General features: G+C 42.2%; 1 long non-coding RNA gene and 1 other non-coding gene across 41 annotated transcripts in view; one reads left to right on the top strand and one right to left on the bottom strand.

The window, feature by feature from the left end:
• The window catches only part of LOC103790844 (trinucleotide repeat containing adaptor 6B), a 275,430-nt gene that overhangs the window by 116,480 nt on the left and 131,948 nt on the right, over positions 1–27,002 (top strand). For 8 of the 40 annotated variants that reach the window (XR_001909681.4, XR_004743094.3, XR_004743108.3 and 5 more), the window contains exon 1: positions 8,965–9,180. The exons of the other annotated variants lie outside the window; for them this stretch is intronic. This is a non-coding gene — a long non-coding RNA (trinucleotide repeat containing adaptor 6B). Of the gene's footprint in view, positions 1–8,964; positions 9,181–27,002 lie in introns of those variants that run through there. 40 annotated transcript variants of the gene reach the window in all.
• Positions 16,363–16,423, bottom strand: LOC118148397 (small nucleolar RNA SNORD44). The gene has a single exon (XR_004735208.2). It is a non-coding gene; the product is annotated as a small nucleolar RNA SNORD44 (small nucleolar RNA).

Consider the following 27,002-nt stretch of genomic DNA (forward strand, 5'->3'; position numbering starts at 1 on the left):
CTATTTGTACATTGATGGTTAACATCTCAACCATACGCAGTTTTATGAAAACCACATAAATTTAGTTTATTCTATTAAACCCAAAACAAAGGTATCCTCAACTGAAGGTCTCCTTGGGGAGAATCTACAGAATGCCTGAAATCACTCGTAAGTCCACTGACACAAGGGGAACCATAATGGGAAATAAGTTGGTATGGAAGGACAAATACTATTAATATGGATCCATTTATCTGAGGTACTTAGATCAGTCAATTTAGAGACAGAAAGTAGACTGGTGGTTGCCAGGAGATAGGGAAGGGGAAAAAAAGGAAGTTGTTGTTTAATGTGAACAGAATTTCAGATTTGCAAGATGAAAAAGTTCTGGAGATCTGTTGCATAGCAGAGTGAATATACATAACACTACTGAACTTATGCACTTAAAAATGGTTAAGATAATCAATTTTATGTGTTTTTTACCACAATAAAAATTATCTGGCCAGGCGTTGTGACCATGTTGGTACACGCCTGTCATCCTAGCTACTTGGGAGGCTGAGTTTGAGACAGGAGGATTGCTTGAACCTGGCCGTTTGAGGCTGCAGTGAGCCATGATTGTGCCACTGCACTCTAGCCAGGGCAACAGAGCAAGACCTTGCAAAAAACGACAGCAAAAATATAGTAACCAAAAAATAAGGAATCATTGGGCATTTTGTTAGGATCCCTCCTAGAGCTTTAGGAGGGATCCATGAAAATGAGGGGGCCTGCAGCTTTAACTTCACTATCTTCAGAGCAGAGCAAATCTGTTTCAGCCATTCTGTTCCTGTCTATCTGTTGAAACCCAACTGAACTAAGCTGTAGTGTCTCCATTTTCAACTCCCTTCTCTTAGAGCACAACCATACATTTAATAATTTATCTTACACTTTTTGTTGATTGCCTCATGCATATGTCTTATCTCTCAACTGTAGGATAAGTGTTGTCTTCTTTTACAACCTAAAAGTACCTAGGTTCATAGTATTCATCCATTCATTTCTTTGCTTATTTGTTCATTCATTCAGCAGATATTAATTGAATTTCTCTTCTGTACTAGACCCAGAAATAAAATCTACATAGCCTGCCCTCTTAAGGGGTCATTGTTTAGAGACAGAAACACCAAGTAAGTGGTTAATAACAGGCTATGAACGCGCCGCTTTAGATATATATATGAGGTGCCTTGGAGAACAGATGGGTGTACTCAACTCAGCCTGGAGTGTCAAGAAAGCCTTCCTCCAAATGCAGATTTATTTTTGAGGTTCAATGCTAAGGAATTTCAGCAAAAATGTTCCTTAAAAGGCCTGCTGGCATTCTAACTTACAATAATAGTATAAATGTTAACATTCGAATTTGTAACCAGATCCAGAGATTGTTGGATTCAGGTCACGTTGGAGATCCTCACGTAGTTTTGGCTATTATTTCTATCTTCTGACTTTGCTGGGAGTAAGAATAGCAGAAAGGCTTAGCTCTCCCATTGACATTTTTTCTTGTCAGCCTTCCTCCTTGCATGGTTTGGTAGTACTAAAGTTGGTAAAACTTGGAAAAGTCTTTGCCTTTTCTAGGTTCTCTACATGGCAAACTCCTACTCATTCTTTGAGACTCAGTTCAAACTTTCACCTCCTCCCCTGTGAAATCTCTTCTGATTCTCCCAGCAGTTATCCTTTTTCTTTTTTTCTTTTTTTTCTTTTCATTTCTCATTCTCATATAGACTTAGTCTTTCTCAGTAGCAGTTACCCTTTTTATTCTCATAGCATAGCCATGTTATATCTATATTTATACTTTCATTAGGATACTTTGCTATGTCTTAATTATGGATTTACATGCTTCTCTGTCCTTTGAGGTGTTATTAATCCTTTTTGTATGCCCTGGACCTGGTCCTAGCACAGTAACTGCTACACAGTAGGTGCCATACAACAAATAATGGTTGTTGACTTCATGAATGAATGGTGAGTCCAGAGTTTGGAGTCTTATTTTTGAGTAAATTGATTGGCCTTACAATATTTCATGGTCACAAGATTACATGCTTAACAAGTATCAGTTATCTTACAATAGAATCACTTCTACCTTCAAAATATACTGCATACTTACATACTTTTCTCCCCCTCTACCACCCAGCTGGCTGTAGCCGCCCTCTCTCACCTAAATGGCCACAGAGGCTTTCCAACTTGTTTTCCTGCTTCTCTTGATCCTTGTTAGTATAATCTGCATACAGAAGCCAGGATGAGCTTCTGGAAATACAAATCTTATTGTGTTCTACCAAAGTGGTTTTAAGACCTCCAAGGGTCCTTGGCATGCTTGCTTTAGGAGGTTTTGAAGGCTTCATCTCATGTTTATAGGAAAAATTAAAAGTTACCCACCTCCTGTATTAAATATGTAGACACATCCCATATTAAATATGTAGATTTATCTTATTTATTTTTGCCATCACATTTTAAAAGAATTTTCATAATTCTGCTTCTGAAATTCTTTGGCTACAAGTAACTAATTTAAATCGTTTAAGTATCTAAGACTTCTTAACAGTTAACATATTTAGGGTCTGGGCATGGTGGCTCATGCCTGTAATCCTCCCAGCACTTTGGGAGGCCGAGGCAGGAGGATTGCTTGAGCCCAGCAGTTGTAGACCAGCCTGAGCAACATGGTGAAACACTGTCTACAAAAAAATTGAAAGAATAGTTGTGTGTGGTGGCACACACCTCTAGTCTCAGCTACGTGGGATGCTGAGGCAGGAGAATCACTTGAGCCTGACAGGTTGAGGCTGTGGTAAGCCATGTTCGTGTCACTGCATTCTAGCATGGGCAACAGAGCAAGACCCTATCTCAAAAGGAAAACATATATATATGTATGTATGTATGTGTATATATATATGTTTATATAGGTATGGTTAAGAAGTTTTGCAAAGTGAGAATTGTTTTCAAATGTGAACATTTTATAAACGCTATTTTTTTTTTAATGGAGTCTCTCTCTGTTGCCCAGGCTGGAGTGCAGTGGCATGATCTCCATTCACTGCAACCTCTGCCTTCCGGGTTCAAGTGATTCTCCTGCCTCAGCCTCCCAAGTAGCTGGGACTACAGATATGTCTCACAATGCCCAGCTAATTTTTGGTATTTTTAGTAGAGACAGGGTTTCATCGTGTTAGCCAGAATGGTCTTGATCTCCTGACCTCGTGATTCACCTGCCTTAGCCTCCCAAAGTGCTGGGATTACAGGCGTGAGCCACCATGCCCGGCCATAAATGGTAGATTTAACAATGAATGGGACTGCTTAGTGGTTATATTTAAAGGACATTTAAGCATGTATTAATTTTTGTGGTTACAATTTTTTTGTTTGTATTTTGAACTTGCATTTGTTTCAGATCCCAAGCTTTTTTCTGTCTCTGAAAATGGCGCTGTTCATCGTCCCGCTGAAAACTCTTCTGTGACTTTCCACTATTCCTAAAGTGAAATCCTTACTGTGGCCTGCAGGACTCAGTATGATCTAGCTCTTCCTACCTCTTGAGATTCATTTCATGCCTCTATCCCCTGCTCACAAGTCCTAGCCTCCTGATCATCCCTCTTGTTCATGGACCGCTCAAACATTTGCTTTTCAACTCAGCTTAAATGTCACTCCTGAGAAAAGCCTTCCCTAACCACCTTATCTGAAGTGAGCCTCTCTCAGTTATTCTGTATCCTATCAAACTGCTTATTCCCTTCTCTGTGAATTCCTTTTCCTGTGGGGATGTCAGCTCCATATAGATGAGAACCTTCTGCTTCACTGTTGCATCCCTACCATTCAGCACAACGTCTGATGGGGAGAGTACTTAGTATGTATTTATTGAACAAATGAAGATTAATGTTAATAGCTAGTTTAACTGTCTTTCTATGGTTGTAATTTAGCCATCCTTGTATCATTGGTATAGTATTGTTGGTATAAATGCAACATGCTCATAATGAATTATTCTCTTAAAACTACTCAATTCTATCTCATAATATTTTATTTAGTATTTTTGCATCTGTCTTCACAAGTGAAGATTAGTTTAGTTTTATTTTTGTACTATCTTAGTCCAAAGGCCTATCAGGAATATGTTTTCCTCATTGAAGAAAGCAGGAAGCTTTTCCTTTTATCCTTTACCTCCTGGAACAGTAGGGATAATATGGAAATTATCTGTTCAATGAGAGTTAGATAGCATTTACCTAGAAAATTGGGCTTGCTGTCATTTTAGTGGCTCATTCGTTGAAGATCTTAGAGATTTCTGCTATGGGTTGTTTCCCCTAATTTTTCTTGAGTCAATTTTGGTAACTTCTGTTTTCTTTGACTATCATCCATCTTATTTAATCTTCAAGTTTATTTATGTAACGTTACATATAATTCTAGCAAGATTTAAAAGATTTTCTCTAAATCTGCAGTTACATTATCCTCTTTCTCAGCCCTAATGTTTGTGACTTCTCTTTCTCTCTCTTTTTTTTTTAAATAGAGACAGGATTTCACCGTGTTGGCCAGGCTGTTCTCAAACTCCTGACCTCAAGTGATCCCCCCACCTCGGCCCCCCCAAAGTGCTGGGATTACAGGCGTGAGCCACCAAGTCCCGCCCTTCTCTCTTTTAATTGATCAGATTTTCGAAAGTATTATCTACATGTATTTAATTTTTAAAAATAGTTTTTGGTTTTATTAATTCAGTTTACACCTTTTTTAGGGGGGGCTGTTACTTTATATTTGTGCCCCAAAACAAAACAAAACAAAAACCGATAACTATATCTGTATATCTGTGCTAAGTATACATACGGGCACATATATATAATCCGTCGCCGAGGCTAGAATACAGTGGCGTGATCTCAGCTCTCTCTAGCCTCGACTTCCCAGGCTCAAGTGATCTTCCCACCTCAGTCTCCAGAATAGCTAGGGCCACAGGCATGCCCCACCAAGCCCAGCTAATTTTTTAATTTTTTTGTAGGGGCGAGGTCTCCCACTATGTTTTTTTGCCCAGTCTCAAACAACTGGGCTTAAGCGATTCTCCCACTTTGGCCTCCCAAAATGCTGGGATTACAAGCATGAGCCACCACCATGGACAGCCTTTCTTTTATATTTATTCTTTTTTGGTGTTTATTAACTCTTTTCCTAGATTTTTGAACATTTATTTATTTAAGACAGTCTCACTGTGTTGCCCAGGTTGAGGTGCAGTGGCATGATCTCAGCTCACTGCAACCTCCATCTCCCAGGTTGAAATAATTCTCCTGCCTCAGCCTCCTAAGTAGCTGGGATTACCAGCATGTGCCACCATGCCCCACTAATTTTTGTATTTTTAGTAAAGACAAGGTTTCACCATGTTGGCCAGGCTGGTCTTGAACTCCTAACCTCAGGTGATCTGTGCCCACCTTGGTCTCCCAAACTGCTGGGATTACATGCGTGAGCCACCATGCCCAGTCTTTTTCTAGATTTTTGAGTTAAATGTTCAGTTCAGTTCATTATTTTTCAATCTTGTTTTCTTCTTCTCTTTTTTTAAGAGACAGAATTTTGCTCTGTCGCCCCAGCTGGCATGTAGTGTTATGACCTCAGCTCAGTGCAGCTCACTGCAACCTGCAACCTCCACCTCCTTGGGTTCAAGTGATTCTTGAGCCTCAGCCTCCTGAGTAGCTGGGACTACAGGCATGTGCCACCATGCCTGGCTAATTTTGGCATTTTTAGTAGAGACAGGGTTTTGAGATTTTGGCCAGGGTCTCAAATTCCTGGCCTCAAGTGATCCACCCACTTGGCCTCCCAAAGTGCCAGCATTACAGGTGTAAGCCACCACACCTGGCCAATCTTGTTTTCTGATAAAAATATATTGAGTAATGGTATGTAACCTCCAAAGGTGCCAGCTTTGAAAGATAACACTCATTTGAATGGTCTTGTTTTTGTTTTAGAAAATAATTTTTATTACTTTGTATCCTTACCTCTTAATAATATAATTTTAAAATATTGTCTAATTGTTAATATGAAAAAAGTATAATAAATCTATCAGAATCTGTCTGGAAGCACAAGGGAAAAATAATGTATTTATTGTACTTGTTTCTTTTATATGAACAATTGGACTAATTGCATTAAATTTAGAGGTATTGCATAGAAAAGATGATCTGGAGGTTAAGGAAAAAATATTCAGCATATTATTTGAAATTAGAACCTATATATATGGGTTTTTTGTTTGTTTGTTTGTTTTTTGAGACAGAGTCTGGTTCTGCTGTCAAGGCTGGAGGGCAGTGGCTTGATCTCAGCTCACTGCAACCTCTACCTCCTGGGTTCAAGCAGTTCTCCTGTCTCAGCCTCCCAAGTAGCTGGGATTACAGTCACCTTCCACCATGCCCAGCTAATTTTTTTGTATTTTAGTGGACATGGGGTTTTGCCATATTAGCCAGGCTGGTCTCCAACTCCTGACCTCAAGTGATCTGCTTGCCTTGGCCTCCCAAAGTGCTGAGATTACAGGCATGAACCACTGTGCCCGGCCTTAGAACCAATATTTTATTTAAAATATGTTTGTTCTGTTTTGAAACTTTTCATACAGTTTGCTATTTAACACAAGGCAACACAGAAACATTTGTGTTCAATATTCTGCATTGGGGAATGGAGACTTAGCAAAGTTCAGTTTCATAAAGAAAGCGTGTCCATTGCAAATTAAAAGAAAGTGGATGTTCAGTCTCCATACATTTTAACAAATCGAGCACGCTACAAGCAAGTAGACTTTCAGTAACTCATCTGGAAGGTATTGGAAGGATATAAATAGACTAAATAATCAGAATTTCCATTCTAGGAGTTTCCTGCTTTTTCCTGCATCTCAATTGTCAGCGCAGGGCCTGGCTATTTCACTCAGTGCTAGGCAAAGACAGTGGAAGCTTGTTAAGCCACAGCTATTCAGGCTGCCAGATCGTCCAGGCATTGGCCTCTGCCTGCCCTGAAACAGCTCCTTCCTGTCCTCATATCTGAGTGGAAAAAACAAAGGCGGGAGACTGTATCAAGACCCAGAAGCCAGGATGACAAGTATGTGGGATTTTACAAGCATTCATAGGTTCCTTTTCAAGAAAAGCCCGGCTTCTAGAATCTGTCAGTCGTCTGCTGCCTGGCATGTCAGCCTGGTTTATGAGAGAAGCACACTGGGGAATCATCCCTTTTCTGGCTTATAGAGATAGGTGGAGTCGATAGTCATAGGGCACTCTCATGTGCTTTTTACTATTTTAGTTACTTTATTTCCTGAAGCAGTCCTTAAAACAGGTAGATGAATTCGAGTTTCTGGGAACAATGTGACCCTCATTCCCCTAGTTTTTATACTCAGGTGGCAGATTTCCTCCTACTCAGCCCAGTCCTTCTGAATAGGGTCCAAGTCATTGATTCATTCATTTATTCACCTCCTATGTGGGGTTTGGTGTGGAGCCTCACAGAGCAATGAAGACATGGTGTTTATCCTTAATACAGTTTACAGTCTCCTGGGAAGACTAATGTTAAGCACATTCTTTCGCAGATACTAAATTGCAGTTATCACCATTGCATTCTGAAGAAGTAGTAAAGGATGTTATGGGAGTTAACAGGAAGGCCTGGTCTGGACTGTGAGGGTCAAGAAGGCTTCGCAGGGCGGAGGCGAACTTTTGAGATAGCCAGGAAAAAATGAACGGAACTGCTCAAAGAAGGAAGCCAAGTGGGGCTGGGCACGGTGGCTCACTCTGGTAAACGCAGCACTTTGGGAGGCTGAGGCGGGTGGATCACAAGGTCAAGAGTTCGAGACCAGCCTGGCCAACATGGTGAAACCCCGTCTCTACTAAAAATACAAAAATTAGCCGGGCATGGTGGTGCACACCTGTAATCCTAGCTACTCAGGAGGTTGAGGCAGAATTGCTTGAACGCGGGAGGTGGGAGTTGCCCTGAGCCGAGATGGGGCCACTGCACTCCAGCCTGGGTGACAGAGTAAGGCTTCATCTCAAAAAATAAAAATAAGAAAAAAGAAGCCAAGTGCAGTGTTTCAGAGGTGAAAGAAACCAAACATACCCTCTAGTGAAGCCCAATCTCCTACAAATGAGAAAACTGAGGCCAGGCAGGGTAGGTTAGGGACTTACTCGCTTTTAGCACTAAAGTTAGACAGCCTGTGAGCTGCAGGGCTGGAGATGTAAACCCAGCTTGGGTTTCTTCGGTAGTTAGTAATGGAGATGCATGAGGAAAGGAGACGGGATTAGGAGGGGTGGAAACCAGGTAGGTTTTAATTTAGTGCCTCCTCTCCCTCAGCTGCAGAGCTACTTCCTGCGGTGGGGGAGGGGATTAAAGATGACTCAGACCTGCCCTAGCCCAGAGAAACTCCGTATGCAATGCTGTAGCATAGTTTTTATTTGAGTTTGGGGGAAGAGGTACTGAACACACATACAGGCAAAACAGTAAGTGCAGAGTTCAGAATTGGGAAACCATTCCCTCTTCCGCAGCTGTTTAGCTGTGTGATTTGGGAAAAGTCACTTAACCTTTCTGAATTGCAGTTCAGTTTATACTTTTGTGCGTTTCTTTCAGTCTTTTTCTATGCATTTTAGGAGCTTCTTAGAGATCAGTTTTGCCCTATATTTCACCTCGGTCTTTCCCAAAACTAAAGCCTCTTGTTTGGTAGAGCGGTGTTTCAGCCCCTTTTACAGAGCAGTTTGCCAGCCTGTGCTTGCCCAAACATCTAGAGAATAACTAGCAAGCGAGCCAGGATAAGATCCAGGAGCTGTAAGAATCGTTAGCAACTGAGCATATTTCTATAAACCAATAAAGGTTTTTCTATTTTGTTCATCTGTTACCCTTATGCTGTTGCCACTTTCACATGCAGTGTCTGTAGGCGGAGAGTATGAGATAACAGCATTTCACAAATGAGAGTAGAAAAGGGCTGCTTCCCCTTTAAGGCAGTTTCAGCTCCAGCTCCCTCCCCTTTCCTGATTGACAAACCTACCCGAAGTCACATGACCTGCCTCTATTTGAAGGTCACAAAAAGCTGCTTCCTTTAGAGACAGAGGGGGAGAGAGAGAGCAAGAGGGAGAGTGTGTGAGAGTGAGTTAGTTCAAGCCAAAATGGCCGACAGAGTCTCTGCTGGTTTCTGAATATTTAAAATACAAAAAAACAGATAGACAAAAAGAATTCATTTTTTGGACCTTTTTTCATTTCCATTTCTACCTTGTATGCCTCAATTTGCTGGATTTAAGCACTGCTGCACTTTATGAGGTTGGTAAATATTTTCAATTTTTTTAAACCAATTGATTTATATGGATCTTGTCTAACCGTTTTCGCTGGTGGTGTTGCAAATCGACATTTGTCTAGCATGGAGACTGGCTTCAGACATTTCGTGGATCTGTGTAAATCAGACCCGTGATGTACTTTTGGTTCGGCATTTTAGAAATGGAAAAGACTTGGTAAAATATTTAGATTTTGAAGTTATTTAATTGCACTTTTAATGTATATGCAGATTTTCATCAGTGTTTCTATCTTGCAATAAATGAAGCTGAGAGTAATTGGAAATTTGCTATTTAGAAAGAGGTTTTTAAAAAACACAGACCTCCCCCTCCCCCCTTAAATCTGCAGCAAAAATTTGCATAAATATAAATGGGTTTGCATTCTTTCGGCTGCTAAGGCCGACAAAGGATCTGGGAGGGCAAGTCCTCGAACGGGAAAGCCTTTTTCTATCTTTTTGTTTTTTAAACTGGGCCTTCCTTCCTAGAGAGATGTAAAAGCTAAAGTAAGACCTGATACATTTTAAACATCAGGTTGGGGGCGGGTGAACACCAGGAGGTTTGGGGTTTGTAGATTCCCCTGCTTGAAAACCTCCCAAGCAATATGTGGCTCACCCCTCTCCTTTCTGCGCGCGCTCATTTGCACTGGGTCTCTCTGTGTGTTCTCAAATGTGCAGCCAGATGCGCTTTTATTTTGATCGTGGATTCATCCAAAGGGTAGGACTGTCTTGTAAACATGATGTTTTAAAGATATGAACAGCTCTTCACCACGATTAGAAATTATTTCTTTATCAGTTCTCCCTGTGTATTAGCCTTCTTCATTCCTCACAAAATAAAATTTGTGTTTAATTTTACACAGATGCATAACTGGGCTTTTCAGCACAAATTCATCGTGTGGGTGTGTGGCTGCCTGTTTCAGCCATGTATCCACAGCGAAGTGGTCATTTAGGGTCACATGTATAAGTAGCTGTCTGTGTGATTGTTAGTAAACCCTGAAGCTGTGCAGTGCCTGAAGTTAAATTCCATTACTCCTAATGCAGGATTCTAGAAGCCTGAGAGCAGGGAGGAAAGAAAGCTGAAAACTTGCTTTCTCAGAGCCTCCTCCCCCTATCATTGTGAGAGTGTGATGTAATGCTTCTCGGTCTGGTGGGCTGAAAGGATTGTAGTTTGTGATGTGGCGGGTAAATTGCCCCCACCCCTGGGTAAATTACTCCACCCCCCTGAGCACATCCCTGGCTCTGAGAGGCCTTGTTTTCTTTTCTCTTTTTTTTCCTAATTTGTATCCTCCTGATTTATGCTGTGGCATATTGGCATGAGAAAGAGACTGGTCTTCTAAATCTGTTACAAAGTATAGTTTAGAAAAGGCATTTAAAATATGCAAATGGGTTGAATTGTCATATCCCCATCATTAAATATGTAGACGTGGATTAAAGCTAATTAAGCATAAATGGAATAATTTTGATCAGAAGGGAGCGGTGTTTTTTGTTGCTTCCTTTTTAATTAATCTAATTATGAGATGCTTACTGGGCCTGAAAGTGTTAAAAAAGATAAAGTGGAAAAAATGCTGGACCATTTTGAAAATTTGACAGTCTGGAAGAGGGTGTGTGGTGCTTTCAAAAGCTTTATTCACTGTTAAAATGGATTGGCCTCTTGTGCTGAAAATGGCCTGTTTCTTTGGGCCAATTGTGTGTAGATGAAGGGACTTTCACGCTAATTTAACAAAAAGACTTTCCATTTGAATGCATAAGATAATTAAAGTCTTCTGTCTCTAACAAGCAAGGATTTTATTATTTTAAAAAATTAATGTTGTTAGATTAGTAATGGTAATAAGTAGAGAAGTGACTGTTTAGATTCACTGGAAGTTTTTTGATGGTATAAATTCAGCTTTTGAAAAGAATGATTGGAAACATTACATTAAAGAGGTGGACTGGAACAAAGTTGTCTCTAAATTGTTTTTATGGCTTGATTTTAAGGGGAAAAAGATACAGAACTTACCTTAGTGATAGGGAGTGTTGCATTTCGGTAGACCTACAGGAAAATCAGCTCTGATTTTTGTTGTTTTTTTTCTGAAAATGAAAGCACTTTTTTTAGGGCTTTGCTTGCTAGACGATTCATTTTACACCTATTTTCTAAAGTTGGTCTTACTGAAGAGGAGAGAAAAACCTAGGTTTTCCATGTTGTGCCATTAGCTTGTTTTTGTGGACTGTGTAAACATATGAATGGCAGGTTAATTCAGTTTGCAGAGAGGAGGAACCCGAGCAGGATGCCTGCTCTCTTAGGCAGAACAGAGAAGGATATAATGAATGCCACTTGATTCTTTGAAATGTTTTTATAAATATTATTTTCCCCCAGATAATTAAAAGGTGAGATAAATAAGACCTGGCTTCATGTGTGGGAAGCATTATGGTTCTGGTGAGTTGATAGCTCGGCTGCCATTTTGGATCTCAGATCTTGCAGAGCCAATCCTTCTGGCTCATCAACACGATGGTCATCCAGAAGGAAATGAAACCGAGTAATCAATTAAGTGTGCAGATGGATAGTATTTAATTTGTGATAGTTTTCTTTCTGTGAGTAGTGTGAATTGAAGCTTTAAAAACTTGAAAGATGTGGCTAACGTTATGAAGAGCAATATCCAGGAGTACTGGAACTTGCATGCTGTGGTTTTACTTTTTTAAAATGAGATGGCGTATGCAGAGGAAGCTTCTTATTGGAGAGAGTGAATATAATCCCTATTAACCACGCCCTCACCAATCCACGTTTCCTAATGCTGGATCAACTAATGATAATAACACTACTCTGTCTCAGAAAAAAATGTCACAGGTTCATGACTGAAACATCACAAAAATTGATAGCATTCATCAGAAGTGGTATCTCAATTTTAAAGTGTTTTTCGATCATTCCATCTGGTTCCCAGAAAGGAAGATTTGGCATCTTTGATATATGGTGCAAACTCAGCTTTGCTCTTCAGCTGTGAATGGCCATTTGTTATTCTGTATGGCCACTAGGATGGTCCTTTAAAAATAAACTTCCGAACATTGAAGCAAGACTTCTAAGACTTCTCCAGATCTTCAGCTCTATAAGAGACACTGAAAAGTGTTATGTGATAACGATACCTTCAGGTTCTGCAGAGCAGGCTGAGCAGCTCTGTCTCTTGAGGACCACCTTGAAGAATAAGGGTAGTCCCCACCCTATCCAGCTGCTCCATGACTGAAAAGTTTGGGGGGATTTTAGTTTTTTATAACTCAGATCATATAATCATTGATCATCTGCATTAAGCCGGACACGGCCCTGAAGCAATGCAGAGATGAATGTACTTTGTCCCCTTCCTAAAGGAGTACCAGGTCAGCATTATTGGTAAACAGATCGTCACAACTTGGCAGTTTACATGTATTCGGAGCAAGCTCCTGGTTACAGGTATCCTGATACCTGCATTAGATGAGTTTTTATTTTAAAATTTCTTAAAGAAGCCAAATAGGCCAGTTGTGGTGGCTCACACCGGTAATTCCAGCACTCTGGGAATCCGAGGCAGGTTGATTGCTTGAGCTCAGAAGTTTGACACCAGCCTGGGCCACCATGGTGAAATCCTGCCCCTACAAGAAATGAAAAAAAAAAAAAATAGCTGGGCACGGTGGTGCACGGCTATCGTCCCAGCTACTCAGGAGGCTGAGAGGTGAAAGGATAGCTTGAGCCCGTCAGGTCGTCGCTGCGGGGAGCCAAGATCTCGCCACTGTATGCCAAGATCTCGCCACTGTATTCCAACCTGGAAAGAAGCAAGACCCTATCTCAAAAAAAAAAAAGCCAAATAATTATCCCCTTTAATAATTTTTAGTTATTTGGATATTAGACTTCTTTAAGTGGAACTTGTGATTTCAAGATGGGGTTTCTGTCTGGTGGCTGGGGAGAGGGATCGTATATGCTGATTGTTTCTCAGTACAGTATTGTTCGTGGATTTGCTTCTTGTGATTAAGACTGGTGTCGGGGGTAGGGTGGAGTAAATTGAAGCCACTTGGCCAGTAAAGGGATTTATTTAACTCATGGCAGTGACATCTTAACATTGTTTTCTTTTCTTCTTTCCATCATATATTTATTCAAGAATAATGTATTATGCACTGATGTAGGTGCTGGGGTATCTAAGAATTAATTTGGTTGGCCTGTTGCCCTCAGTAGCTTGGTTCATGAGGAAGTATTTGCCATCTGGTGACTGACTATATAACTTACTGCTTTAGGTTATAACTGGGATAACTCCATAGTTATCTTTTCTGATATTCAGGGAATGAGTGGTAACTTTTTGCTTCTGGTAGTTCTAGAGAATTCCATTGAAGGTTTGACTTGAGAGTCACTTTATTAAACATTGTCTTTAGCTCTGTACACTCTCTTCAAAATTATCATTTGAATTATCTCTGAGAACTTTGCAACCTAGAATTGCCTTCCTAGTTATTTTATCACATCCTTCAGTTTTACTTTTCTAACACTCTTTAATTGTATCGCCGTCTGAAATTGTTTGTGTATGTATGGTGGTGCGACTGTTTCCACAATACTAGCGCTTTCCTGAGAGCAGAGCCCTTATCTGTTTTCTTACTGTTGTATCTGCAGTATCTAGAACAGGGCTTGGCAGGAGAAGATGTTGAGGGAAAATGTGTGAGTATATAAGGTCACCAGGACTCGTGTGACAACGGCAGGCTCATTTCCTCATCAGCATAGTGGGGATAATATATTGTTGCGAAGCATAAAGGAAATGCTATGTGTGAGGGCTGGGCACCTAGTCTTGTCGTTTAGTAAGTGCTTCCTTCCCCTTGCTGTATTTCCCTTTGTTGAATGAACCAGAAAGACTTTTATGGCCCCACAGAATGCCTCTGTTCTTTCTCATTGCTACCATGATCATGAAGCATGCACAGTGATTGCACAGAGCTTCAGCCTGTACAAGGGACGGGAGAAGCGCGGAGCCTTTTCTTTTTATTAAAGTCTCTACATTCCTGTGGTCTGATGTCGTCTCTTCGTACTCTCCAGTTTCCTTCAGGCTCTGCCTCTGTGATGTATCCACATTTGCTTGGCTGTTTTTCATACATTCTGTGCTTTGCATCAGAAGGTTCTCAGCAATTTGGAATGAATTGGTCTTAGAGTTTACAAGGCAAAGGAGAACATTGAATACAGCATTTTCTCCCTCACTTTATTCTGAGCCCACACATGTAAATTCTGTTTATTTAACCAAATTATTACTAGTTTTGACTCACAGATAAAATAAAAATTTTGGTCCGTTGCCCACTTTATACATTGCTATTGAATTAATATAGGTGACAGAAAAATGGCTTTCATTCATTGACCTTAGAATTTGTTTTTTTTTTTAATAGAAAATGATGATCTGTTTACTCATTCATTCAGCAAATAATTACTGAGTGCCTTTTATATGCCAGGTGTTGATAAGTACAAGTACAAGCATAACGGTAGTGTGAAGATCTTCTCCAGACACCGCTGCTGAAGTTAGAAAATAGATCCAAGGAGGCTGGCTGGCGCTCAGGGTGTTGGGGGATTACAGAGGAAGGACACCTAGCCCAAAGAGAGATAGCAGCTTGTGCAAAGACCACAGAGCGAGAGTGGATGACTCTTGTTATGCATGTTTGGGGAACAGCGTAGAGAGTATTGTGACATGGTTGGAGTGCAATGTACTTGAGAAAAGAAATAATCTAAGAAATGAGAGGTAAGCTGAAGAACTAAGCCTTGACCAGATGCAGAAGAGTGTGTAAGCCACATTTGAAGTCTTTTTCCTCAGAACAAGTGAAGGGTATTAAGCGGGAAAGTCCCTTGTTCAGATTGGATTTTTGAAAGGTGATTCCGGTGTGTTGTGGAAACTGGCCAGGGCATAGCACGTAAGACCAGATGATATTGCAGTAATCTCAGGTAACGGTGGCCTGAACCGACAACAGAGCTGGGGACAAGTGAATGAATTCTAGAGACATTTAGGAAAATTTCCCAGGAGTTGGTACTGAGAAGGCAGGATTGGGGAAATGTAAAGTAACACCTGTGTCTCTAGCTGAATTTCTTGAGGGGATGATGCCACCATTCATTGAGTTAGGGTCCATTTAGATGAGGGACAGATGTAGGGTTGAGATTGTGAGTTCAGTTTTGGAATCATTGAATCTTGAGACATTCAAGTGAAAGTCTGGAGTAATTACAGATCCAGTCTGGAGATAAAGACTTGTGAGTCATCAGTAGTTCCAAATTTACCAAGATTTTCCTTTTTAAGTTGATTTCTTTGGTAAAATGTCCAAAGATGGCATACCTGTACTATGCAGTACAAGGCGCTGTTCAGTGCTGTTAAGGGGATTCTATTTTGTTAAGGCCGTATACTCTCATTACTATGGTGGTTGTTAGAAGTACCAAAGGAGTTTGAGGGAGGAGAGATGCTGATTTTAACTGTGTTGATCAGAGAAAGCTTTCTTAAGGACCTGTATTTGAGTGAAACCCTGCGGATTGGGCAGAATGGTGTTGAGTAGACTCAGGGCAGACTGTATGAGCTAGAGGAAGGTGGAGGGGAGGACTAGGTGTGTCCAGGGAGGATTGAGGGCAGGTTGCACATGTGTAGAGGAGCTGAGCTCCTGCTCAGTAATTTGGATTGCTATGGTAGACAGTGGGGACCTGTTGAAAATTTGATGGCAATGCAGTGAGAATATTGACATGGCAGTGGTGCAGAGGAGGAGTTGGTGGGGGGCCACTGATTAAAGGAAGAATTGAGAGTCAGGCAGGCCAGTTAGGAGTCTGGGGATAAAAGGACTGTTATGAAAGGGCCTGCTATAAAGCTGTGGCCATGGGACTAGAAAAGGAATCAGAGACTCCATGTTTTTTTATGTGTTCGTTTTGGGGTTTTGTTTTTTTTTTTTATTTTGAGACGGAGTTTCGCTCTTACTACCCAGGCTGGAGTGCAATGGCGTGATCTCGGCTCACCGCAACCTCCGCCTCCTGGGATCAGGCAATTCTCCTGCCTCAGCTTCCTGAGTAGCTGGAATTACAGGCGCGCACCACCATGCCCGGCTAATTTTTTGTATTTTTAGTAGAGACGGGGTTTCACCATGTTGACCAGGATGGTCCCAATCTCTTGACCTCGTGATCCACCTGCCTCGGCCTCCCAAAGTCCTGGGATTACAGGCGTGAGCCACCATGCCTGGGTTTGGTTTTGTTTTTTAGTTAGTTAGAGCTAATTAAGACCTTAATGTTCAGTCAGTATTTGCTTATCGTCATCCAGGGAGACTCCAGGTTTTTAAGGTGAATAATGGGAATCTTCAACAGAAAGGAAGATGATGCATACCAGGTCACACTTACTGAATTAGAGAATTTGGTGGGACTTGGCGGTGGAACTGGTTAGCAGGCAGCTGGCAATGTGGGTCTGCAGCTCAAGAAAGAGGTCAGAAGTGGAGGTAAAGAATTGGAAGGCTTCCACATGGAAGTGATAGCTGAAGCTAAGGGAGTGGATGAGGTCACCCTGGGAGTGTAAAGAATAGAAAAGAGAACTCAGAATGAGACCTTGGGGACAGGAAGAGAAAGAGGACCTGGGAAGGTATAAAAAGAACGGTGGCCCTGTAGGACAGTCATTCATCGTCACTGAAGATGAGGGAAGGACTTCAATCACAGGTGTGGTCAGCAGTTTAAATGCTGCACAGGAAGAAACGTATTTGGTTGTGGCAATATTCCCAAGCCTGGTGTTGGGAGGTGTTCCAGTGGGAAAGGTTTGGGAGTCATTCAGTGACGCCAGCATCATCCAATAGAAACAGAATGTAAGCAATGTTTGTTATTTTAAATTTTCCAGGAGTCACATTTAAAAAGCAAAAAAGAAATGTGAAATTAATTTCAATAATATCGATTTTATTTAACCAAATATATGTAAAATACTGTCAATTCAGCATATAATCTATTTTAAAATAGTAATGCAATGTTTTACATTTTCTTCATAGCAAGACTTTGAAACCTGGTGTGTGTCTTAACTCTTACAACACATTTCAGTTCAGACATAAAATTTTCATTGGCAATACTGATTTGCATTTAGATTTCATAAAATTTACTACTTTTTCATGGAAAAGTAGATTCACATACCCAAGTTTTTCCAAACATACGAAAGTTTTCCAGCAATGGAAATAAGTGTCAGTTTTTAGGTTTAATTAAAATACCCTTAAAAATTCAGTTCAAGTGGCACTAGTGTCATTGTAAGTGCACACTAGCCATGCGTGGCTGCTCTGTTTGGACAGCACAGGGAGGGATATGCAAATTAAAATAGGCTACTTTACTGTGGATGTGCACTCTGAAAATATCCAAAATGGCTTAACACCATCACAAAGCATTTCACAGGATTAGTGTTTCTTAGAATACATGTTGGCTTATCCTAGTGGAATTTTTAGAAAGAGAAGGGTCAAATCTCTAATTTTGTATGTGAGGAGACAAACTTTTTATGAAAGTACACAGATTCCAAAATTTGAAGTAGTGTTTGAGCTGCAGTCAACAGAATGTCACATTGGTAGAAGTTCCTAAACTTGCCAGTTTGTGCCATATTTCTGAAGTGCTTGGTGCAGAGGCTTACACTTAAAAACAGATACAGCAGAAAGGGTAGGAGTGCCTCTGTCCCCGTTTGTGAGTTTCTTTTGCACTCCCTGGAGTGCAAAAGAGGTGGTGCAAAAGAGAAGTGCAGTGAGGTGGTGGCTCCAGGTGGGGCGGATAAAATTAGGATTGCTTTAAATCAGTGTCCCAGCCTCCCTGTGTGGTGGTGGTGGTGTGAGGTGGGAGAGGGTGCCACCAGGCTAATTATCTTGTGCTTGTCTCTCACTTTCCTTGTCTCACTTTTCTCGAGTGATATCCTGGCCATTTAGTGATAGATTGTCACACTCACTGTGTACTTTTTGCTGACCTGGGCCAATAGAACAAATATTTACTGAATATGAGTGGATCTTTTTAGTTTATAAAAAACAGGTTCACAGACTTTCATTTAATTATCTCATTGACTGAGACTGCTTTGCAGCTGTCAACTAGACCTTCTAAGTGATAACCAGTAAAGATAGAAATGATCTTGAATCCTGCTTGGAACCAAACCTTGTTCACACTGGAGAGTAAGTGCTGGTTTTTGGTTACTGCATAATTTCATTTCAGCTGATGGCTGATGTAGAGGAGCATATTTTCATGTGAAGTGCCCTGGAAGAGCTTGGGGTATCAGCTATAATCTTTTTTGTTTGTTTAATCAGTATGACTTACTACATTTTTGTTTTTCTTTAAAAGTGCATTTTGGTTATTCACTTATGCCTTTATGAAAAGCACAGTGTGTGGTGGCGAGCATAAATAACGCCCCTTCATGCCTCAGTAAGGCCAGAGACCTAGCAGGTGACGGCGTGCCCCTACCCGGAATCCCGGGCCAGCAAAGCTGGGATCAGTTGTTGCCTCTTGGTGCCGTTGTTTCCTTTACCTCTCTGCTTACAGAAAATAATTGCTGTTCTTTTAATGCCAAGAAGTTCCTATTTATAAACCGAATTTAGATAATTAGGTAGCTTAGAACAGTGGCTTTTAAACTTTTTGATTGGCTCTACTATTAAAAAAATCAGTTTGCATTGAGAGACCCTTAGACATATGAACATACACACTGAAGCAGAAGTATTTACTTTCTGCTAAGTGTGTATAGTCAACCAGAGTCTTTTAAGTCCAGTTTGTATGGTACAGAATAAAACCCTAACAAGCCAATTCCAACTAAATTGATTTAATTGTCACTGAAGGTTGTCTTGCCACGGTTTCAAAACTTGTAGAAGGAACTACTCATGTGTTGCCCCATTTCAGCATATGATCCCCACTTCTGCTGGTCTGTGAATCATTTATCAGTCCCACTCAGTTATCATATCCACCAGATTCATTAGTGACTTTAAAAAATGTTAATTTGTTGCTGGGCACGGTGGCTCATGCCTGTAATCCCAGTGTTTTGGGAGGCTGAGGCTGTGGACTGAGAGGTCAAGAGTTCAAGACCAGCCTGGCTAACAGGGTGAAACCCCATCTCTACCAAAAATACAAGAATTAGCTGGGCGTGGTGGCGCTTGCTTGTAACTTCAGCTACTCGGGAAGTTATAGTGAGCTGAGGTCACCCCACTGTACTCCAGCCTAGGCGACAGAGCAAGACTGTCTTGAAAAAAAAAAAGTTAATTTGTTATTTTAGCATGTAGAAGATGTATATTTTTGATATCCAGAGTGTTGTCTTCCCATCCAGGGGATCTCATTCTGATCAAACCAGATTGGCCATTCATATTGAGAAGTGGCTATTGATATATTGAGAAATGAATATTTGTGAACACTTTCTCCCGCAGATATTAGAGAAACATAAGTGGCAAGCACCTTTTTAGCTACCAGATTATGTATTCTCTTTTGGAAAAGTATGATGGAAAACACTGCTGTGCTGTCTTCCAGCTTCCAGGTTTCATGAAGGCAAATCTCTCAACTAGTAATATGTTCTGTTTCCAGACACACTTTAATACATTTGATTAGTTCAACATTTCTCACTGTTTGTTGGGGTACTAACAGATTTATCTGCCAAAAAAAAAAAAAAAAAGATGTTTCTTTCCTGATTAAAGTGAATTAAGCTGGCCTTTCCTCACTACAGGATTTCTTAGAGTCTTTAAGATGGGATTGTGTCTCGGAAATGTTAGTGATGTGTATATAAAATCTTTAAGTGCCAGCTTTTTGTTCTTTAATATCCATTTGGGAAAATGCTTGATTAGCTTTCTATTTCAATTATCCCTTTCTAAAACAGTGTCTTAGTCAAGCAAGCTGGAATTGGGTGTTTCCCTGTCTCTTCAAACTCTTTAATATGGTGGCTCCCAGACTTTGGTTTCAGGGAATGGTAACATTGAAAAAAGTCACATTGGGATCCATCACGAGTTACTGGTTTGAAATTTGCCAAGTAAAGGCTTGAAATTTCCCATTTGTTACCATCATTTCAAAGAAAAAAAAAATAACAAAAAAGTAGAATGAACAGCCTCAGAATAAGAGCCTTCTCATTAAATTGAATAAAGCTTTATGAAAATGATTACATTGTTTCCTTTTTCCCATAGATCATCACAGGTGCTAAAGTTTGGCATTTGGGAACCACATCCTAATTATAGACCATCCCTTAGCATGTATTACAATTAACTATGTGCTTGCCAGTTTTATTAGCCTCACTCATAGGAATAAACCTTATTTCAAGTTTGGGGACTACCTTCCTTCATTATTTATTGACTGCCATGATGATGATTTCATGAGTCATACTTTTAAAAAAGTACTTTGTTCCAGCCAGGTGCATTGGCTCACACCTGCGATCGCAACACTTTGGGAGGGCAAGGAGGGCGGATCACAAGGTCAGGGGATTGAGACCATCCTGGCTAGCATGGTGAAACCCCGTCCACTAAAATACAAAAAAATTAGCCTATAGTCCCAGCTACTTAGGAGGCTGAGGCAGGGAAATTGCTTGAACCCGGGAGGCAGTGGTTGCAGTAAGCCGAGATCACATCACTGCACCCCAGCCTGGCGACAGAGTAAGACTCGGTCTCAAAAAAAAAAATTACTTGTTCCATCTGAATATATTGTGAGCAGATAACCATTCTACATCAGTGTCTGAAAAAAAGAAAAACCAAGCCCATTCCATTAGTTGCTGAGCAGTTGTCATCTAGAATAGTACTCAAAACTTACAGCAAAATTTATCCAATTCAGTCATGGTGGTTCTGTAAAACGACAAGTAGGTTATAAAACTTACATGTCTGTATTACTTGTATACGTTTTAGCCAGCCTGTTGACTCTTCATGAGTTATGAAAATGGCTATGGCAGATTTTCTATTATATTATGTACATTTTAATTTTCATGTCCATCATCTACTGTTGCATTTTAAATGACAAAGACCTTAAATCTGGCAACCCCACATCAAATGTCCCCTCAGTCCCTGTCTCAGGGAGAGAAAGTGCTTCTTGGATGCACTTTATTCCTGTAATCAGGAGGGCTGTGGCCAGCAGCTCCCTGGCCTGCCCTGGTGTGATAATGCTGTCAGCTGCTGTGGGAGTGGCCGCCCCGGCAAGGCCTGCTCCTTCTCCCCCACCCCCCCAAGAGTACTGGGGCAGAGAAGGGAGAAGAGGAGAGGTTATGGTTAGCTGTGTAGGGCATTTGGAAGAGGAGAGGTTATTGTTAGCTGTATACGGTGTTTGGAAGAGGAGAGGTTATGGTTAGCTGTGTAGGACTTGCTGGGTAGACTTGAATTGGAGCCTGGTATAATCTAGGTCCTGTGTGATTGGAAGGATGTGTTTACTACATCACTATTTATTGAACGTATATAATGTATTGAGCACTGTATAGTGCTGGGAATACAACAGCAAAAAGGCCTAGTGTTTGGCTGGGTGCAGTGGCTCACGCCTGTAATCCCAGCATTTTGGGAGGCCAAGGCAGCTAGATCACGAGGTCAAGAGATCGGGACCATCCTGGCCAACATGGTGAAACTCCCCCCCACCCCGCCATGTCTACTAAAAATACAGAAATTAGTTGGGCATGGTGGTGCGTGCCTGTAGTCCCAGCTATTCGGGAGCCTGAGGCAGGAGAATCACTTGAACCCCGGAGGGGGAGGTTGCAGTGAGCCGAGATTGTACCACTGCACTCCAGCCTGGTGACAGAGCAAAGCAACTTCTCAAAAAAAAAAAAAAAGGACCTAGTTTTTATCTTTGGAACTCAACCAGTAATGTAAACAGACAAGACACATAGTGAGGTTGTCCATAATAAAGATGGTGCTTTGGGATCCTAGAGGATAGAGAGAGAAAGGGAAGGGAATGGGAAAGTTTCCCCCAAAGAGGAAGAAGCACTGAATTGGGTCTTAATTGGGGAGTGAGAGTTGCTTGGTGTGGTATAGTGGTGAAGAACTGAGGTTCTTTTTTTTTTTTTTGAGATGGAGTTTTGCTCTTGTTACCCAGGCTGGAGTGCAATGGCGCGATCTTGGCTCACCGCAACCTCCGCCTCCTGGGTTCAGGCAATTCTCCTGCCTCAGCCTCCTGAGTAGCTGGGATTACAGCCACGCGCCACCATGCCAAGCTAATTTTTTGTATCTTTAGTAGAGACGGGGTTTCACCATGTTGACCAGGATGGTCTCGATATCTTGACCTCGTGATCCACCCGCCTTGGCCTCCCAAAGTGCTGGGATTACAGGCTTGAGCCACTGCGCCCGGACAGAACTGAGGTTCTTAAGTCAGGACAGCCGTGTGGTCGGATCAGCCTGGTGTTGAGCAGTTCTGCCATCTGTGGGCCTCAGCTTTCTCATTGGCAAAATGAGGGGATAGTAATAGTACCCACCTCAAAGAGGGATTGTGAGGATTTAGTGAGAACTTGTTTCAAGTGTTTAGCAGGTTGTTTGGGTCAGTGTTAGCTACTGTTTTCATTATTGTTACTATTGAAATTGGGTATTTCTCAGGTCTCTTCCCTGCTCTATTTCAGGCAGAAGAAATAGAATAAACAAAGACAAAGTGTTAGGTAGGGAGTGAGTGGGAGAGTGGGAAATGGTGAGATATTAGTGGAGCACAAGTGTTAACTCTTTGGAGGAGAGTGGAAGGCTAGTTTGGAGTTATCATTTGATGGGTTTTGTAGTCTAAGAAATTTGTTTTATTTTCATTTTTTAAAACAAGATAGGTTCTCACTCTGTCATCCAGGCTGGAGTGTAGGAGTGTGACCATTAGCTCACTGTGACCTCAAACTCCTGGGCTTAAGTGATCCTCCTGCCTCAGCCTCCTGAGTAGCTGAGACTGCAAATGTGTGCCATTATGGCCAGCTAATTTGTTTATTTTTATTTATTTTTTGAGACAGAGTCTCACTATGTTGCCCAGGTTGGAGTGCAGTGACATGACATCAGCCCACCACAACCTCCACCTCACAAGTTCAAGTGATTCTTTTGCCTCAGCCTCCCCAGTAGCTGGGATTACAGGCATGCACCACCAAGCCTGGCTAATTTTTATGTTTTTTTAGTAGAGACAGGTTTTGCCATGTTGGCCAGACTGGTCTCAAACTCCTGAACTCAGGTGATCCACCCTGCCTTGGCCTCCCAAAGTGCTGGGATTACAAACGTGAGCCACCATGCCTGGCCTACTTTTTTTTAGAGATAGGATCTTGCTTTATTGCCTAGGCTGGTCTCAAACTTCTGGCCTCAAGTGATTATCCCACCTCGGCCTCCCAAAGTGCTGGGATTACAGGTGTGAACCACTGTGCCCAGCCCAGAGATTTGGATTTTATCTTGTAGAAAGCAGTTTTAAAAACTAAACTTGACTCCGCTGACTTCACGTTAAGGATCCAGTGGAAGGGAAAGGCAGTCAAAGCAAGAGGGGCGAGTGGAGAACGTAAATTATAGCGGTGACCACAGAGGTGGAAAACCAGGCCGGGCGCAGTGGCTCACACCGGTAATCCCAGCACTTTGGGAGGCCGAGGTGGGAGGATCACCTGAGGTTGGGAGTTCGAGACAGCCTGACCAACATGGTGAAACCCCATCTCTACTAAAAATATAAAAATTAGCCAAGTGTGGTGGTGAACACCTATAGTCCCAGCTATTCCAGAGGCTGAGCTCAGCATGAGAATCACTTAAACCTGGGAGGCAGAGGCTGCAGTGAGCTGAGATTGCGCCACTGCACTCCAGCCTGGGCGACCCAGCGAGGCTTTGTCTCCAAAAAAAAAAAAGGAAAGACCAGATGTTAGAGCTCCTTCCAAGAAAGAGGGAGGGGTCCTAGATCAGCCCCAGTCTAGGTGAAGGGATGATGCTATGAATTGGGTCAGTGGGTAGAGCAGGGGTTTGGGCTGTGTGGTGGGGTGAACAGCATGGGTAGAAAGCAGTGTGTTTGGCTTTGGACATGCTTAGATTTGCCAGACTTTTAGAATAACTTGGCGGCAGAAATAAGGGTCTGGAGTTCAAGGCAGAGCTTGGGAACCATTTACTTACTTAAAGAGGTGGTCCTATAGGCCGTGGGAGTGGAAGTGTTCCCATAGGAGTTGCTCGGAGGAGCAGGGTAAGAACAGGAAAAAGGGTGGCGCAAGAGAAACCCAAAGAGGAAGGATTTTAGGGCCGGCACCCCAGCGGTCTGCTTGGGAAGCCCCGAATGAGGGCAGTTAAGATATGGCCTTGAGGAGCACTGGAGTCAGGCTCCAGTGAGGCCCGGCAGCCCAGCACATTGTTCGTTCTGCTTGTTGCTCTCGCATGGCAAAGTCTGCTCATGGGGTTTTCAGGTCTCTTCCTGGCAATACATTGAGCAGCTCTTGGGCAGGAACTCATGGTGCTCACCTCTTTCATCCAGCACCTGCACAGTTCCTGACAGAGCATGCTCAGTGAGGGTTTGTGAATGAATAAGTGAATCAAAGACGAAACAACTCAGCAAATAATTATGGAATGCCTCATGAGCTGCAGGAGCTATACTGTCTCTGAGGATAAAGCAGCAACAGTAGATGGAAAAATGCTGCCCTTGTTGGGCTTCCATTCTGAAGCACAAATAGGAAGGAGCAGAGAGGTGACCATTGAGAGCGTGAGGACGAGCTCTACCTCTTGTCATCCATCTGTGGACTGCAGCCCAGCGCTGCATAAGCATTCGATACAGTTAGTTGACTTGTACCTGGAAGAGGGGATGTCCTGGGGAGAAAAACCTCCCCTTAGAGAAGAGACCTGAGGGGTGAGGACAGAGTTGCTGCATAGATGACAGGTTAGCCTCAGAGAAGGAAAAGTAGATATGGAAATGGAGGGAAGGGTGTTTGAGGGAGTTCTGGGAAGCATCCACTGTTTCTGTCAAGTAGAAATAGGAGGTGAAGTCTGAGTGGGAAAGGGAACCTGAAGTAAGATAAAACATGTAGAACAGCGCCACCCCCACCCCCCAAAAAAGAAAGCATGCAAAGAGAACCGGCTGCCAGCTCTATATAAGGGCTCCACTGAGAGAAGAGATGCTTTATATGTAATTGCAGTGATCTGTGGCTGTGCAGGTTTTTTTCCCTGCACAAGTAAAGGTGAAGAACACAGTTAGTTGGGGTTGGGCCTTTTCTGAGGTTGTGTGAGGATAGGCTTAGAAAGGTAGTGTGGGATAACCAGGGGGTGAGGTCTTTGGAGAATGCTGCTGAATATGCATGACAGTGTGGGTTAGGTTGGGAATAAAAGAACCAGGGGCCGGCAAATGGTCTGAAGAAAAGGAAAAGAAGAAAGAGTCTGTGTTGGAGGAGGTGGGAATTGCCGTCTTGGAAGGAAAAGTCAGTACTCCTATGTATTTCCTGTGGTGAACTCCAGGCCCGGTGCCCTGTGTGCTTTACCTGTGCCGACTCATTTCATCTTCGTGAAGACCCTGTAAGCTGGTGTGGAGAGACTGTGTTGCCCGAGGCTGCACAGGTAGGAAGTGACCCTAATGGCCTCGGTGGCTGAGCTTGTGTGCTTGGGCATGATGGTATTCTGCCTTCGGAAGAAACCAGACAAAATACTTCTCCCGGGCCAGGTAGCTTTGCGGTAGCTTCCTGAAGTTGCTGGGCCAGCTTTCCTTCCAGAAGAAATACTTGGAGTGGTGTGGAAGGGGGCCATGAACTGTCCCCCCCTTTTAGAATAAATATCTGTATTTTAGGTAGCAGTGTGCTTGATATAGAACTCTTAATTTTCCCTACCTGCTTTGCATGTGCCTGGATGTCCTTCATTAGGAAACTAAGAATGCCTAACATCTCACAATTGGGGAGGGCTTTAAATGCAGTCAGCCTATGAATTCTCTGAGCTATACCAACTTGTTTGTTTACTTGTCCTCCCCCACACCAATAGAAAAGAAAAGCCAGAGTGGCTGCCGCATCCTGCAGCCTGGGGATGGGGAGACTTTTAGGCACTATGATGGCCTGAAGGAGGGCTTCAAAGGAGGGGAACTGGTGTTTTCTGCTGTAGAACGCTGGCAGTGTCTGCTGTGGTTTGTGGAGGACCTCTTGAGTCCTGTGATGTATCACTCAGGGTCTAGGCCCTTTGTAAACCCAGCGGAGACCTCCTTTAAACTTTGCTTGGAGGGCTTTTGGAAGCACAGAGGCTTTGCAAATGAAACATGCAGACAGCTTTATCGTTCTGTATGAAGAAAGAATTATTTGCAGAGACAACAATGTATATTCATGGTACCTTTTCTGTTTGCATTTTAAAAATGTCTGGCTTTGCTCTTGAGGCAGTTTGGAAGGAATGCCACTATGTTTTTTTGGATGTAAACAAATTATGGTTTTAAAAGAAACAACACACGGAAACCACATCAGCTTATGCACTAAGGAAGTTTAGATATTCAAATATTGAAAATATAGAGCAAATTGGCCAGGCGCGGTGGCTCTCATCCGTGCAATCCCAGCACTTTGGGAGGCCAAGGCAGGCGGCTCATGAGGTCAAGAGATGGAGACCAGCCTGGCCAACATGGTGAAACCCCATCTCTACTAAAAATACAAAAATTAGCTGGGTATGGTGGTGTGCACCTATAGTCCCAGCTACTCAGGAGGCTGAGGCAGGAGAATCGCATGAACCCGAGAGGTGGAGGTTTCAGTGAACCACAAGATCACTTCACTGCACTTCGGCCTGAGCTGGACATGAAAGCACATGTCTGTAATCCCAGCTACTCAGGAAGCTGAAGCAGGAGAATCGCTTGAACCTGGGAGGCAGATGTTGCAGTGAGACAGAGCAAGACTCCATCTAAAAAAAAAAATTATAAATACACGCACACACACAGACACACACATATGGAGAGAGAGAGAGCGTGTGTAAGAGTGCGCACAGTGCAAATAGATCATTCCTGATCCTAGTGTTTTCTTTTGAGACCACGTGTTTGAAAAGTCTAACC

This window comes from Callithrix jacchus, chromosome 1 (assembly GCF_049354715.1).
Source record: "Callithrix jacchus isolate 240 chromosome 1, calJac240_pri, whole genome shotgun sequence".
NCBI classification, from domain to species: domain Eukaryota; kingdom Metazoa; phylum Chordata; class Mammalia; order Primates; family Cebidae; genus Callithrix; species Callithrix jacchus.